At 44.8% G+C, this 12105-nt stretch overlaps 1 protein-coding gene and 1 non-coding gene across 20 annotated transcripts in view; both read right to left on the reverse strand.

Annotated features, from left to right (window-relative positions):
- The window catches only part of FBRSL1 (fibrosin like 1), a 1099284-nt gene that overhangs the window by 311610 nt on the left and 775569 nt on the right, over positions 1–12105 (reverse strand). The window lies entirely within an intron of this gene.
- TRNAA-UGC (transfer RNA alanine (anticodon UGC)) lies at positions 9166–9234 on the reverse strand. The gene has a single exon. It is a non-coding gene; the product is annotated as a tRNA-Ala (tRNA).

The following is a 12105-nucleotide window of genomic DNA, read 5'->3' on the forward strand; positions in this document are numbered from 1 at the left end:
TGTCTCTAGGACTGAGGCACAAGCCCATGTACCACACTGATGGTTTTAAACTTCCCGCTTCTGGAAAACCCTTTTTAATGAGGAATCCCTGGGAAATCTGTCAAAGGCTTCCAAGCAAGGCTTTTTTTGTAGCAGGAACTCCTTTGCATATTAGGCCACACACCCCTAATGTAGCCAATCCTCCAAGAGCTTACAGGGCTCTTCTTACAGGGCCTACTGTAAGCTCTAGAAGGACTGGCTACATCAGGGATGTGTGGCCTAATATGCAAAAGAGTTCCAGCTACAAAAAAAGGGGTCTGCTTTCAAGAGCCATGATGGGCCTCCAGTCAAAGATTCCCTTCTAGGCCACATTACCACACAACCCAAGCAGCCTAAGCAAAGTCATGTGACTTGCCTGCCATCACATGTCCCCAGGATGATCAGGGCTATAAGGGTACCTGGAATTCTGACTCCCAATCTCCCCCCGCCCCCCCACAGCACACCATTATCTGCTCCAGAAACCTGTACAGAGTAGAGTATTCTGTATGTGATTCTGTACGTGATCCGCCCTGAGCCTATCTTGGAAAGGGCGGAATATAAGTGAACCAAATAAATAAATAAATAAATATTCGAAAATGCATTTTTAAGGCATACGTTCATTTCATACAGGTTGCTTGACAGACCTGCTAATCTTCAAGCTTACCTCACAATGGACCCCAAATTTATCCAGAACTGCAACTGTAGAAAGAAAGCAACTTTAAATGCATTCTCCAAGTTGCTGGCTGGTTTGGCTTGGAGAAGTGATTTAATGAGAGAAATGCCTTTCCCAAACCAGCCAATGGGGTGGTGGGGGCTGCAAGGGCCACACAATGTGTGTGAAAGAGCCACATGTGGCTCCTGAGCTGCAATTTGGCCACCCCCGGTCTAATTTTTTAAAAAGAACAAATACACTAATTTTATTGTAAAAAAAGCAGAAGGCAAGAAACATTTGTCCTGAAGACAACCCATCAAGTGAGAATCCAGCCATGCAGAGTGTGATGTTTGTACAGGGGCCAGAGTGATCCCTGCTATTGTGGGAGAGGGCAGGTTGCTCAGTCTAAAGCCCACCGCATGCACGAGCTGCAGGTGGAGAGATGCCCGTCTTCTGCACGTATGCCCGACACACACAAGGTGTCAAAGGCGCACACATTTCATCTGTCTCCCTTGTACAACACCTGTATAAAAAAATTACACCCCGAGACCTGGTGGCTTGATCACATTCCTCCTCCCCCTCCTTCCCCCCTCCTCTCTCCAAGCTGGTGCAGAAGAGAAAAATAATAGTGACAGACCCCTCGGGAAAGCCAAAGAGGGCCGAGCAAAGTGCATCGGGGAAACCGCCGCGCCTGCTCACTCATCACATTTAGCATTCCTTCTGCCACTTGCTGTCAAATTAAAATGCGGCCAACAACTCATTTCTCCTGCTCTCACAGTTACAAATTAGTCCATTAAGCTGTCTGCAGCAAGCCTTTTTTCCTCTTCCCAGTAATGGCCTCCGAGAATTCCTTCATAATCGCCAAGTTCTCCTGGGATGCCCATGGAAAGCAGATGGGGAGGCTCCTGGGTAATTCACAGCACTTTTTAATGACACAACACGCTGTGCCTTTTATTCCTCTCCCCCCCCCCTTCAATGTCCCTGCCTGCTTCCTACCCCATCTTAAACACACCATTTCTTCAACCAGGATGATTAAGAATTTGGAGAGGGGGTAGCAGGTGTGTGTGTTGAGATAGAAAAAAAGAAAAGAAGAATTGTGAGATGCTGGAATTCTGAGCCAAGATGACACACAGTATCTACGGTAATTTAAAACCAGTTTTAGAAAAGATTCAGATGCTGGAGGGTGGGTGCTTTGTTTCAAAAGATGCACCCTATTGGCTCCATTTCTCCACCCCAAACAACCCCTGCCCACCTTCCACCTTCTATAATCTGCACTGATCTTTCCAGTAAAGAAATTTGAATGGTGTGGCAAATTGCTGAATGCAGCAGTCTTTCTCTTCCAAGCGTTCCCTTTCTTGGGAACAGGCCTAGAATACTGGCTAAGAGAATGAGTTGTTAGTGTGCTGGAAGCTTCCCTTTCCTGACATATTTCAATAAAGGATGGTAACAAATATGACACTGATATGTAGTAGACCTTTAGACAAACAACAAGATAGTAGAGGAGGAGAAATGCCTGGTCAGTTGGCCCTGGAGTTACCAAGTCCCCCACGGCCTCCAGTGTACCATAGAGTTTTCCCTCCCAAAATGCTAGAGCATCTGGGAAAACCATAGAGTTTCCCTGGAAATGCCTAGAGTGGCCGGCGATGTTGGGGGCCCCCCCCCCGCTGGCCCAGTGTGGGCTGGCGGGTTGGGAACCTTCTGAGTGGGAGAACCCCCTCCCAGCCCGGGGGCTTGGCAGCCCTAGTTGGTCCTGTGAGCATGAGAAGTAGACAGGAAGGGAAGAGTGGTGGAAGTGCACTGAAGTTCTACTCACCAAAACTTGTAGCAGGTGCTGTCCCCAACCAATTACTTGAGATGCCAGGGACAGAGGCTTAGATATTTTGCATGCAACCCTGTGATCCACTGCTCCCAGCTACAGCTGTTGACTTGCTGTGGGTTCAGATTAGGGTTGCCAGCTCTGGGTTGGGAAATACCTGGAGATTTCAGGCAGCAGCCTGAAGACAGGGGGGCTCGGGGAAAGGAGGGCCTCAGCAGGCTACAGTGCCATAGAATCCACCCTCCAAAGCAGCCATTTTCTCCAGAGGAACAGATCTCTGTAGGCTAGGGTTGCTGGGCCTGTGTTGGAAAATATCTGGAGACTTTGGGGGTGGAGCCAGGAGAAAGGGTGGGGTTTGGCAGGGGAGGGTGCCATAGAGTCCACCCTTCAAAGCAGCCATTTTCTCCAGGGGAGCTGATCTCTGCCAGCTGGAGATCCAGGGATTTTTTTGAACAGGAACACAGTTCCAGCTGGATTGGTGTCAGGGGGTGTGGCCTAATATGCAGATGAGTTCCTGCTAGGCTTTTTTACAAAAAAGCCCTGTGGAGATCAATTATAAGAGCAGGAGATCTCCAGGCCTTACCTGAAGGTTGGCATCCCTATAGTGGCTTGGGGAAAAGGCAGCTTCTTATGTTCAGATGTTTGAGGATGAGCCTTTTATCTGATACGCAGGACACAATCCAGTTTTATTCACTGTTGGTTGAATGTGTTCTGCTTTTTGTATTCCATTGTTTTTAATTGTGCTATCCACTGTGAGTCTCTGTGAGACAGGCAGACTACAAATTAAACAAATAAAGGCCATAATGCATGGCTTCCGCCTGGAACTTACCACTGCCTAGACACAGGGCCACAAATCAGTCACATATACAGAAGAGACCTTGTTCAAGGTCAAGGATCTGAATGCCTTCCACTTTCCTACCTATGCGACAAGCTAAAAGGTCCAAGATTCTGCCTTCTTCCTTCCCTCTTTAAAACACACACAAAAGAGTAAACTTGGCTGCTGTCCTGCACTTCTCAAGGCAGGCCTGCTGGGAATGACAGGCAGGCCACACTAACACTTTCCTGATGAACAGCCAACGTTTTCATGGAACTTGTTCCTAGACAAGCCGTGCTAAGACTGTTTTCATGGCTATACACACGAAAGGCAATTGACAAAGGGAAAGAAGGAGGGAAGTGGGGGGAGGTGAGTTACTGTCTTGCCATTGCTTGTAAAGAAGGCAGAGTGTGCCAAAGGCCAAGCTTGGAGCCAGGCTGCGAGTGTGCTGCATTAAAATCATGCACAGACACAGTCATGCACCGAGGATGCATGGGTGTGTCTGAAAACTTTAGTTCCGCACAAATAAAGGCAAACTTGACAGTTTCTACAAAATCTCTGGTTGGGATGGAACGACAGGGGCAGGACTCAGGTTTGGTTTTTGTTGGAGGGTAAGGGGGGGAAATCAACTCAGAATTCTACCTTTTGGGAGTACACAGAAAACAGTATACATCTGCAAAAGGTTCCTAAACAGAATTTCTTCTAACAAGAAATAGGCAGTTTCCTTGAAGATGTTTCCTTAGGCAGTTCTTCCAACCAAACTCATCAGAGAATGTGACAAACCTACAGATTTCGTTGTCACTGCCTGCTCATTCAAGCCTCTTTCTCAAAACATCATGAGCTGTTACAACAAAGGGTGGCTCCTAAACTGTGATACTAGCATCTCAGGGGGATGTTAGAAGAAGAGGAGACTGGATTTATACCCCACCCTTTACTACCCAAAAAAGTCTCAGAGCAGCTTAAAAATCTCCTTTCCCTTCCCCTCCCCACAACAGACACCCTTGTGAGGTGGGTGGGGCTGAGAGAGCTCTCCCAGAACTGATCATGAATAAAACAGCTCTGAGAGAACTTGTGGTAACCCAAGGTCACATCAGCAGGTGCATGTAGAGGAGTAGGGAATCAAACCCGGTTCTCCCAGATAAGAGTCCACACACTTAACCACTATGCCAAACTAGTTAGTGCCCACTTGCCCTCTTACCTTGGAGTATGTATGTTTACAAAGTCATTTCCATTCACTCTCCCAATTCTGGGCTTTCCATTTACTTTCTATTGGCTTGGATGCCACCTAGATTTCCATGGGTGCAAGGAGAGAGGGATTATTTGCTGATTCCCACCCTCCTCAGCAGCATTTTGGGATGTGTTTGGGCTGCTGCTGGAGACAGCAATCAACAAAAAACAACCTTCCCCTTCCTTGAACCTGCAGAAATCTAGGAGGCATCTGCGGAGGGCTGGAATGCCACTCTGTTCATTTTTGATTTCCCAACTCTAGACAGATTGCTGTGCATTCACAGTTTGTAAGCTTTGCTTTCTGCTGTTCATTCATATCTGTCCCTCCCTCTTTCCCACATTACCAATGTACGCCTTTGATGAAGACAGTGCAAAAAGGAATTTTGATATGATGGTGTGTGCCATGTATTCAACTTCCTTGTCGCACTGAGTTTCATCAACATGTATAAATGCTCGCATATGTCAGTAAACTGGACATGGGAAAGAGGTAAGAATAAAGAACAATAATGGAAAGGTATGGAAAACTGCAACTGGACCAATTCTGGAATTGATTGAAGGAATATTCCATATTACAGTGGAAGGGAGGCAGAGCAAACCCATGGAAGCATCTCTGTGGGTGCTCTCACCAAGGCTTTTTTTGTAGCAGGAACTCCTTTGCATATTAGGCCACACACCCCTGATGTAGCCAATCCTCCTGGAGCTTACAGTAGGCCCTGTACTCCCTGTAAGCTCTTGAACAATTGGCTACATCAAGGGTGTGTGGCCTAATATGCAAAGGAGTTTCTGCTACAAAAGAAAGCCCTGGCTCTCACGCTGTATGTAACGCTTCACAAAGATTAGGGAGTGGGCTCATGTAGTCTCTTGACAAAGTTCAGAGAGCAGGATTGCCTTGGCAAAGGCATGGGAATCTGCGAAAGACCTGATGGAGTGGGCTCTCAGTTGATGAGCCATCAGATTATGTACCAGCTAGTACCAGAGTTCAATAGCGTCTGAAATTCAGCAACTAAGCCTTTGTGAAGATACAGGTTGCCCCTTGTGACCACCAGTGTATGATATAAAGAGACAGATATGCAACCTGAATGAGGCAGTGAGGTCTATGTTGAAGGCTAGTTCTGTCTAGCGCAAGGTCCTTTCAACATCATCCATAGGGAGCGAGAAGAAAAAGGTAGGCAAGGTAGTATCTTGATTGAGATGAAAAATGGATACTGGGGAGGAAAGAGATGTCAGTGCTTAAGGTGACCTTGTTCTGAAGGGTGGGTCAGCCCATAAAGCTGCCGGTTCAGCCATACATCTTGCCCAATGTGCAAAACAGGATGCTGGACTAGATGGACCACTGGTCTGAACCAGCATGGCTTTTCTTGTGTTCTTAATGTCATCCAGTAAACTTCATGACTGAGGAAAGATTTGAACTTGGGTCCCTTTCCTGCCCATCCTAGTCAAAAACATTAACCAGCTGGCTACCTGGATAGGATTTTCAGAGTTATTTTGTAGGCTAGCAGATCTGGATGAATTACCGGCAAGCTGGGACGACTAATCCAGGTTGTTTATCACAAGGAACTATATTCTAAATCATGACTATAAAATCTAATGTTAGAAAAGACTCTCCAGATCTTGCATCTCCTAATCATTTAAGAGAAATTCTGCGGCATTTTTGAACCCATTCACGAGTGAGAAAGTGCATTGTCTAAAGCTGGCCTCTGGTTTCCATAAAGCTTTCAAAACCAATGCATATCCTCTCATGACAGAAATCTGGACAGCATATTTTCCGTCTTTTTGGGGGGGGGGAGAGAGGAGGCAGATCACTAGGTTTCTGTCTGTATTACTTGGAAACATGTCACAGTGGCTTCTTTAAATCCTCCTTCCCTTTGTCTGAAACTGATTTCTTTAATATGCAAATATTAAGAGAAAGGAAGCTTTCCATTTCCTCTTAGGATATGTTGCGATTAGGATGGAAAATTAAAACTCTGCCAGCAGTTTGCTGGCTCCCTTGAGCACCAGTCACTCTGTGATCGTAACACTTTGCTCCCAGCCATGGTATTCTGAAATCTGCATCTCTTTCACTCTGGGATTGTTTCAGTGGAAAAAGGTAAACAGAGTGGAGCCTTACAACCTCAGCCTGGCTCTTGCTGAAGATGAAGAGGTGGCTGGCGGGTTCCTACTGCTCGAGCATGTCAGAGCAAAAGATAACAGCGCTGTCTTTCAGAAGATTCCTGCTTTAACTTTCAGTGAGGCTGTTTCTGGTATAACATTCCCCACTCCCCCACCCCCAATCTCTTCAATGGCTCCTGGAACAATTCCCATGGATGCAGAAAATGTGAACACATTTGCCTGGAATGTGCCATCCAGGCAACCTGCTCTAAAACTGATCTTGCAAGCTGAATCATAGCAAATCCAGCATCCATCTCACAGAAGGAGCATCCTTGAACAAATTGAGGGTATGACCCGTTCTGGCAAATAGTGCTTTATCCGTGTGGATCTATGGGAATATTTCCAAAAGCTATGGGGGGGGGGGGGAGAGATACAAAATGCTAATGTAGAAATTGGCTTTTAATATGCAAAAATTAAAAAAAAACTATCGCGCATGCTATGGAAACGTCTTTGCCGGAGACAGAGTGTCACATGCATCTCAGTGGGGTCCTTCTTTCCTGTTTACCCTCTTTCAGTCTATGGTGTTTGGGTCTCCTCCCCCGTTTGTAACCCAGCTTGAATCCTGACAGTTGTTTTTTTTTTAAAGATACATCTACAAAATTTAGAAAAACCCCCAGAAAAACTAACCCAAGCAATGTTCCAAAATGGGAAGAGAAAAGGAAGATTTAACAAGCTCCAAGCCATAGATTATAAGCCGCTGCTCGAAATTTATGGATGTTTGGATCTCTGCCACACAGAACAGATTGGCAAGCTGATCAGAATCGCAGCAGGCTGCCTAATGAGTCCCACACAATTTTTCACCCCATATTTTTCCAATAAAAAAGCAGTTAAATACCAACCGCAGCCACGGCAGAGCCTGCCATCTGGCTGCTTTTTTCTCCAGCCATCATTAAAATGGTTTTTGGCAGTTTACACCTCACTTCTCTCTCCCCCCCTTCTCTGTACAGATGTGGAACGAATTTTCTGACAACCCTTGGATGAAACAAGGGACTTTATTGAGCTTTACAGATTAACTGCCTAACTTCTGGGTCTAATTTTAAGTGTCTTTAGCACACTAGCGGCGTCACTTTAAGTGAGCTAATTGCAAAGATGGGAGCCCACTGGCAGCATTTGGGCAAGCCCCAGCGAAAGGAGAGATTAGCATTTAAAGGGGCCGTGAAAACTGGTCCAAATGCACTCACAGAAGCCTGGTCCACAGTTCAGATGCAGGGTGGAAGGTGAGACAGACCCATAACAAGGCACAGCAAAGAATCCTAGTTTAGGTCTTCATTCATCTGTTTATAATTCCGTGCCAAGCACACTGGCAGGATCTCATAGATATAGAACAACACAGTTCTAACAGAATGTATTTTACAAAACTGCACTGCAGAAGCTGAACCCTGCAGCCATTAAAAGTCAACCCGGAAAGGGGGGTTTTAACGCTTCTGCAAACTGTTTTGAGCTTACGTTTTAATGACAGCTTGAACTGGAGGGTATTCCCCTCTAGTGGGGTGGCCATTAAGAATCTCTCTACTGTTTGTAAGTTGTATCGATTCAGAACAGGACCTAGCAGTGGGAAGGATGAAGCATTCTGGGCCAGAGACTGAACAGGACATGTGGGTTCAACAATCCCATCTGGAGGATAAGAATATATATATTTAAAATGGGCCTTTTAATTTCTGACATAAGAAATCTCATTGAAAGAATGAGAGCTCACTTACAACAGGGAAATTCCTCATTAAAATGGGGACAGCTACTTCTCCCTGCCCAAATGGTATAGCCTTCACTGGACCCTCTCAGCTCTGTGAACCAAAAAGCCCCTCTGACTCACTGTGAATTTTTCTTAGTTACTATCGCCTAAGACCTAAGTCATGCTTAAGATGCCCTGAAAAGAGTCTCCTATAGCTATTGTGAGCATGAGCATAGAAAGGCACTTAAAGGGGACCAAAGGTAAGTCAAGAAAGTTGCCGTAGGAGGACTTGGGTGAAAAGTTCTGAACTTCAAACAAAATTGTTCTTATTGAGTTTATAAGTTTTGGACACTAATAATTCATAGGTACTTGGGCCTGTTGATAGGAAAATAGAAACCTCAGTTCAGTTTATTGTGTTAATCAGATCTTTTTTTTGTAGTTCCACCTGAAAAAATAGCAGCCCTTCCTCAGCTGTATTCATAATCATACCACTGGAAACAAGCTGTTTGAACTCATGTCTTTATAGGAACAGTGTGAATCGACAGATCACAGTGTTATCTGATGGATCTATGAAAAGGATAACCTTAGTCCCATTCTCAAAGTCTTACTTTCAAATCAAAATGCTGTGGGCCCCACCAATCATGAAATCCTGGCTACAGCCCTGCAGATCTATCTAATTTCAATATGAACACATGAAGCTGCGTGATACTGAATCAGACCCTTGGTCCATCAAAGTCAATATTGTCTACTTTGACAGGCAGTGGTTCTCCATGGTCTCAGGCTGAGGATTTTCATACCACCTACTGACTGGTCCTTTTAACTAGAGATGCCAGGGATTGAACCTGGGACCCTCTGCATGCAAAGCAGAGGCTCTACCACTGAGCCACAGTCCACAGAAGACCCTTGACAACAGGGTCAATCAACACACAGACAGCAAGCCATGGCTTATTTGGCCTTAATATATTTGGTAGAACTCTGATAAGCTTATATTTCTTCTTTTGCACGTAAAAAAAAATTAAGTAGCTGTCTATCATGTTGTCAGAGATCAGTTTGAAAGTGTGACCATTAAAAATCCACCCAAATAGTTTTTCAGATCTTGTGAGTTTTAAAGATGTGAAGTTTTGCGAAGGTTCTCTCAAGTTTGTGCTGCCAAATCATTCAAATCTTAAATCCATTCAATTAAGAAACATAGATTAGCTGGGGCTCCCCAACCTGTCATATATTTGCAATACCATGTATAATCTTAAACAAACAAACCATGCCTGTTTCTACTTGTTACACAATTGTTATGGAATGCACGAACACTGAAATGTACAAACATTGGAAGCCAAATGAGTGGTTTAATGCTGGATTGCCATCAATACATTCCCGCTAATTATCCCCTGGTTTACTAGAAAATGTTCATTTTAACATCTATTGGGACTCAGCCATTACCGTGGAACACTACTGAACGCAACGGAACAGTAGCTCTGTCCACAAGTTATAGTAAATGCATACACAATCTTGTGTACAATTGATATTTAATGTTTGCATTGAGTAATTCCCATGTTACATTCAACACATTTACAGCTGACCATATAATACAAATCTCACACTCACCCTGATTTCAACTGCAAAGTGAACGTGTTGGCTCTCTTAATAACAGATACATGCATGTACATCCTGACATATGTGCATTCACACTGATATATGAAGGGGGCTATTGTGTGTTTCGCTATTCTGATATCGCCATCCTGTTAGACAACAACATTTGGAGGACCACTCCGAAGAAATCTTTTACTTAAATAATGCCTTTGTTCAGCAAGTCACACTGGATGGTGTTTAGAATATGGGATATGCTGGAGATAGCAGAAACCAATAAAAATAGACTTCTTATAGGCACATTTTCTTATGTAGCCATAGGATTTTTCAGTGTAGAAATTGGAATTTTATGTTGTCACACAACACGTGGACTTCGGGGGAAGAACAGATATAGCTGTGCTGTAAACGTTGGTGAAATCAGGGCTCTAAATCCACTCATCTCCTAACAAGAAGATTCTTCGGACAGAGTGTGTCCTTCAGGAACCTCATATACAAACTGGTGTTCCTAACAAGACCGACCCTAGACTGTCTGGCACCCTAGGCAAGGCTAACTTCTAGTGCCCCCCCACGCCCTAGTAACATCACTGAGTCACATGGGGGTGCCCGATCTGGTGCTTCCAAAAGGCTGGCGTCCTAGACAAAAGCTCTTCTTTGCTCCTCAAAACACTAGCAGTGGCCTTGCACAGCCTCCAACCCCAATTATGAGAGGATCACCAACAAATGAAAGCAAGACAGCACACATAATTTGAAGGGCTGTCACATAGAGGATGGGGCGGAATTGTTTTCTGTGGCCCTGGAAGGTAGGACCAGAACCAATGAGTTGAAATTAAATCAAAAGTGTTTCTGGCTCAACATTAGGAAGAACTTCCTGACCGCTATAGCGATTCCTCAGTGGAACAGGCTTCCTCGGGAGGTGGTGGGCTCTCCTTCCGTGGAGTTTTTTAAACAGAGGCTAGATGGCCTTCTGACAGCGATGAAGATCCTGTGAATTTGGGGGAGGTATTTGTGGGTTTCCTGCACTGGGCAAGGGGTTGGACTAGATGACCCTGGAGGTCCCTTCCAATATGATTCTATGATTCTTCATGAAGCTCTTCATCCTGAGTTAGACCATTGTCTCATCAAACTCTGTGCTGTTTACTTTGACCAGCCCTCATTCTCTAAGATCTCAGGCAGGCCCCTTCTGCATGCAAAGCAGGTGCTCTACCATGGGCCATAACTTTTCCATGAAAAATATTAATATGTATGAAATTAATTTACATCACAGGCCTGTTTAGCTTGGTATAATCGAATCCACAGGTCCCTAACCTTTTGGAAGCTGTGGAGATCTTTGAAATCCTGCCAAAGCATGGTGGATACAACTTCAAAATGGCTGCCTCAGAAGGCAGAGCCAACCACAAACTGGCAAGGGGTGAGGTTATGAGCAACTGGAACAGTATGGTAACTCTTCAACATTTCAGGCAGAAGTTCTGCTTAGCAGGATGATTTTTAATCTACACGCAGGAAGAAAACAAGGCTGCACTGGTACTGCACTAGGAGAAAAAAGGTCAAATAAACTGAGCTCCGTTGTACCTTATTTTTCTTTATGTGGACAAGATGCTTTCAGAAGCAATAGGAGTTTTCTGTTTCAGAGCTCAGGGGCAGGATCAAGCAAAGTATAATGACAGATTTCATAATGAATAGCCTGAACAGAAATATTTGGGTAGGATGGAAAAGCTATAGACACACATTTCGGAGTGAAGAACATGTGAAAGCCCCCCCAACCAACCAACCAACCAACCAACAAAACAAAAAAAGGATTACTTGGTAGCTGGGATCTTACTTTGCTCTTTGCTCCCAAACAGTAGTTAAGAACCTATGATAAGATCTACTAGGCCAGTCGAAGGGTTCATAAGAACACAAGAGAAGCCATGTTGGATCAGGCCAATGGCCCATTCAGTCCAACACTCTGTGTCACACAGTCACAAAAAAACCCCAGGTGCCATCAGGAGGTCTACCAGTGGGGCCAAGACACTAGAAGCCCTCCCACTGTTGCCCCCCCCCCCCAAACACCAAGAATACAGAGCATCACTGCCCCAGACAGAGAGCTCCATCTATACCTTGTGGCTAAGAGTCACTGATGGATCTCATTTGATTCAGCACATTGGTTCCAACAGGGATCAGGCAAGATGTTTCTGGGAAAT

The sequence above is a fragment of the Heteronotia binoei genome, chromosome 11 (genome assembly GCF_032191835.1).
Source record: "Heteronotia binoei isolate CCM8104 ecotype False Entrance Well chromosome 11, APGP_CSIRO_Hbin_v1, whole genome shotgun sequence".
Taxonomy (NCBI): Eukaryota; Metazoa; Chordata; class Lepidosauria; order Squamata; family Gekkonidae; genus Heteronotia; species Heteronotia binoei.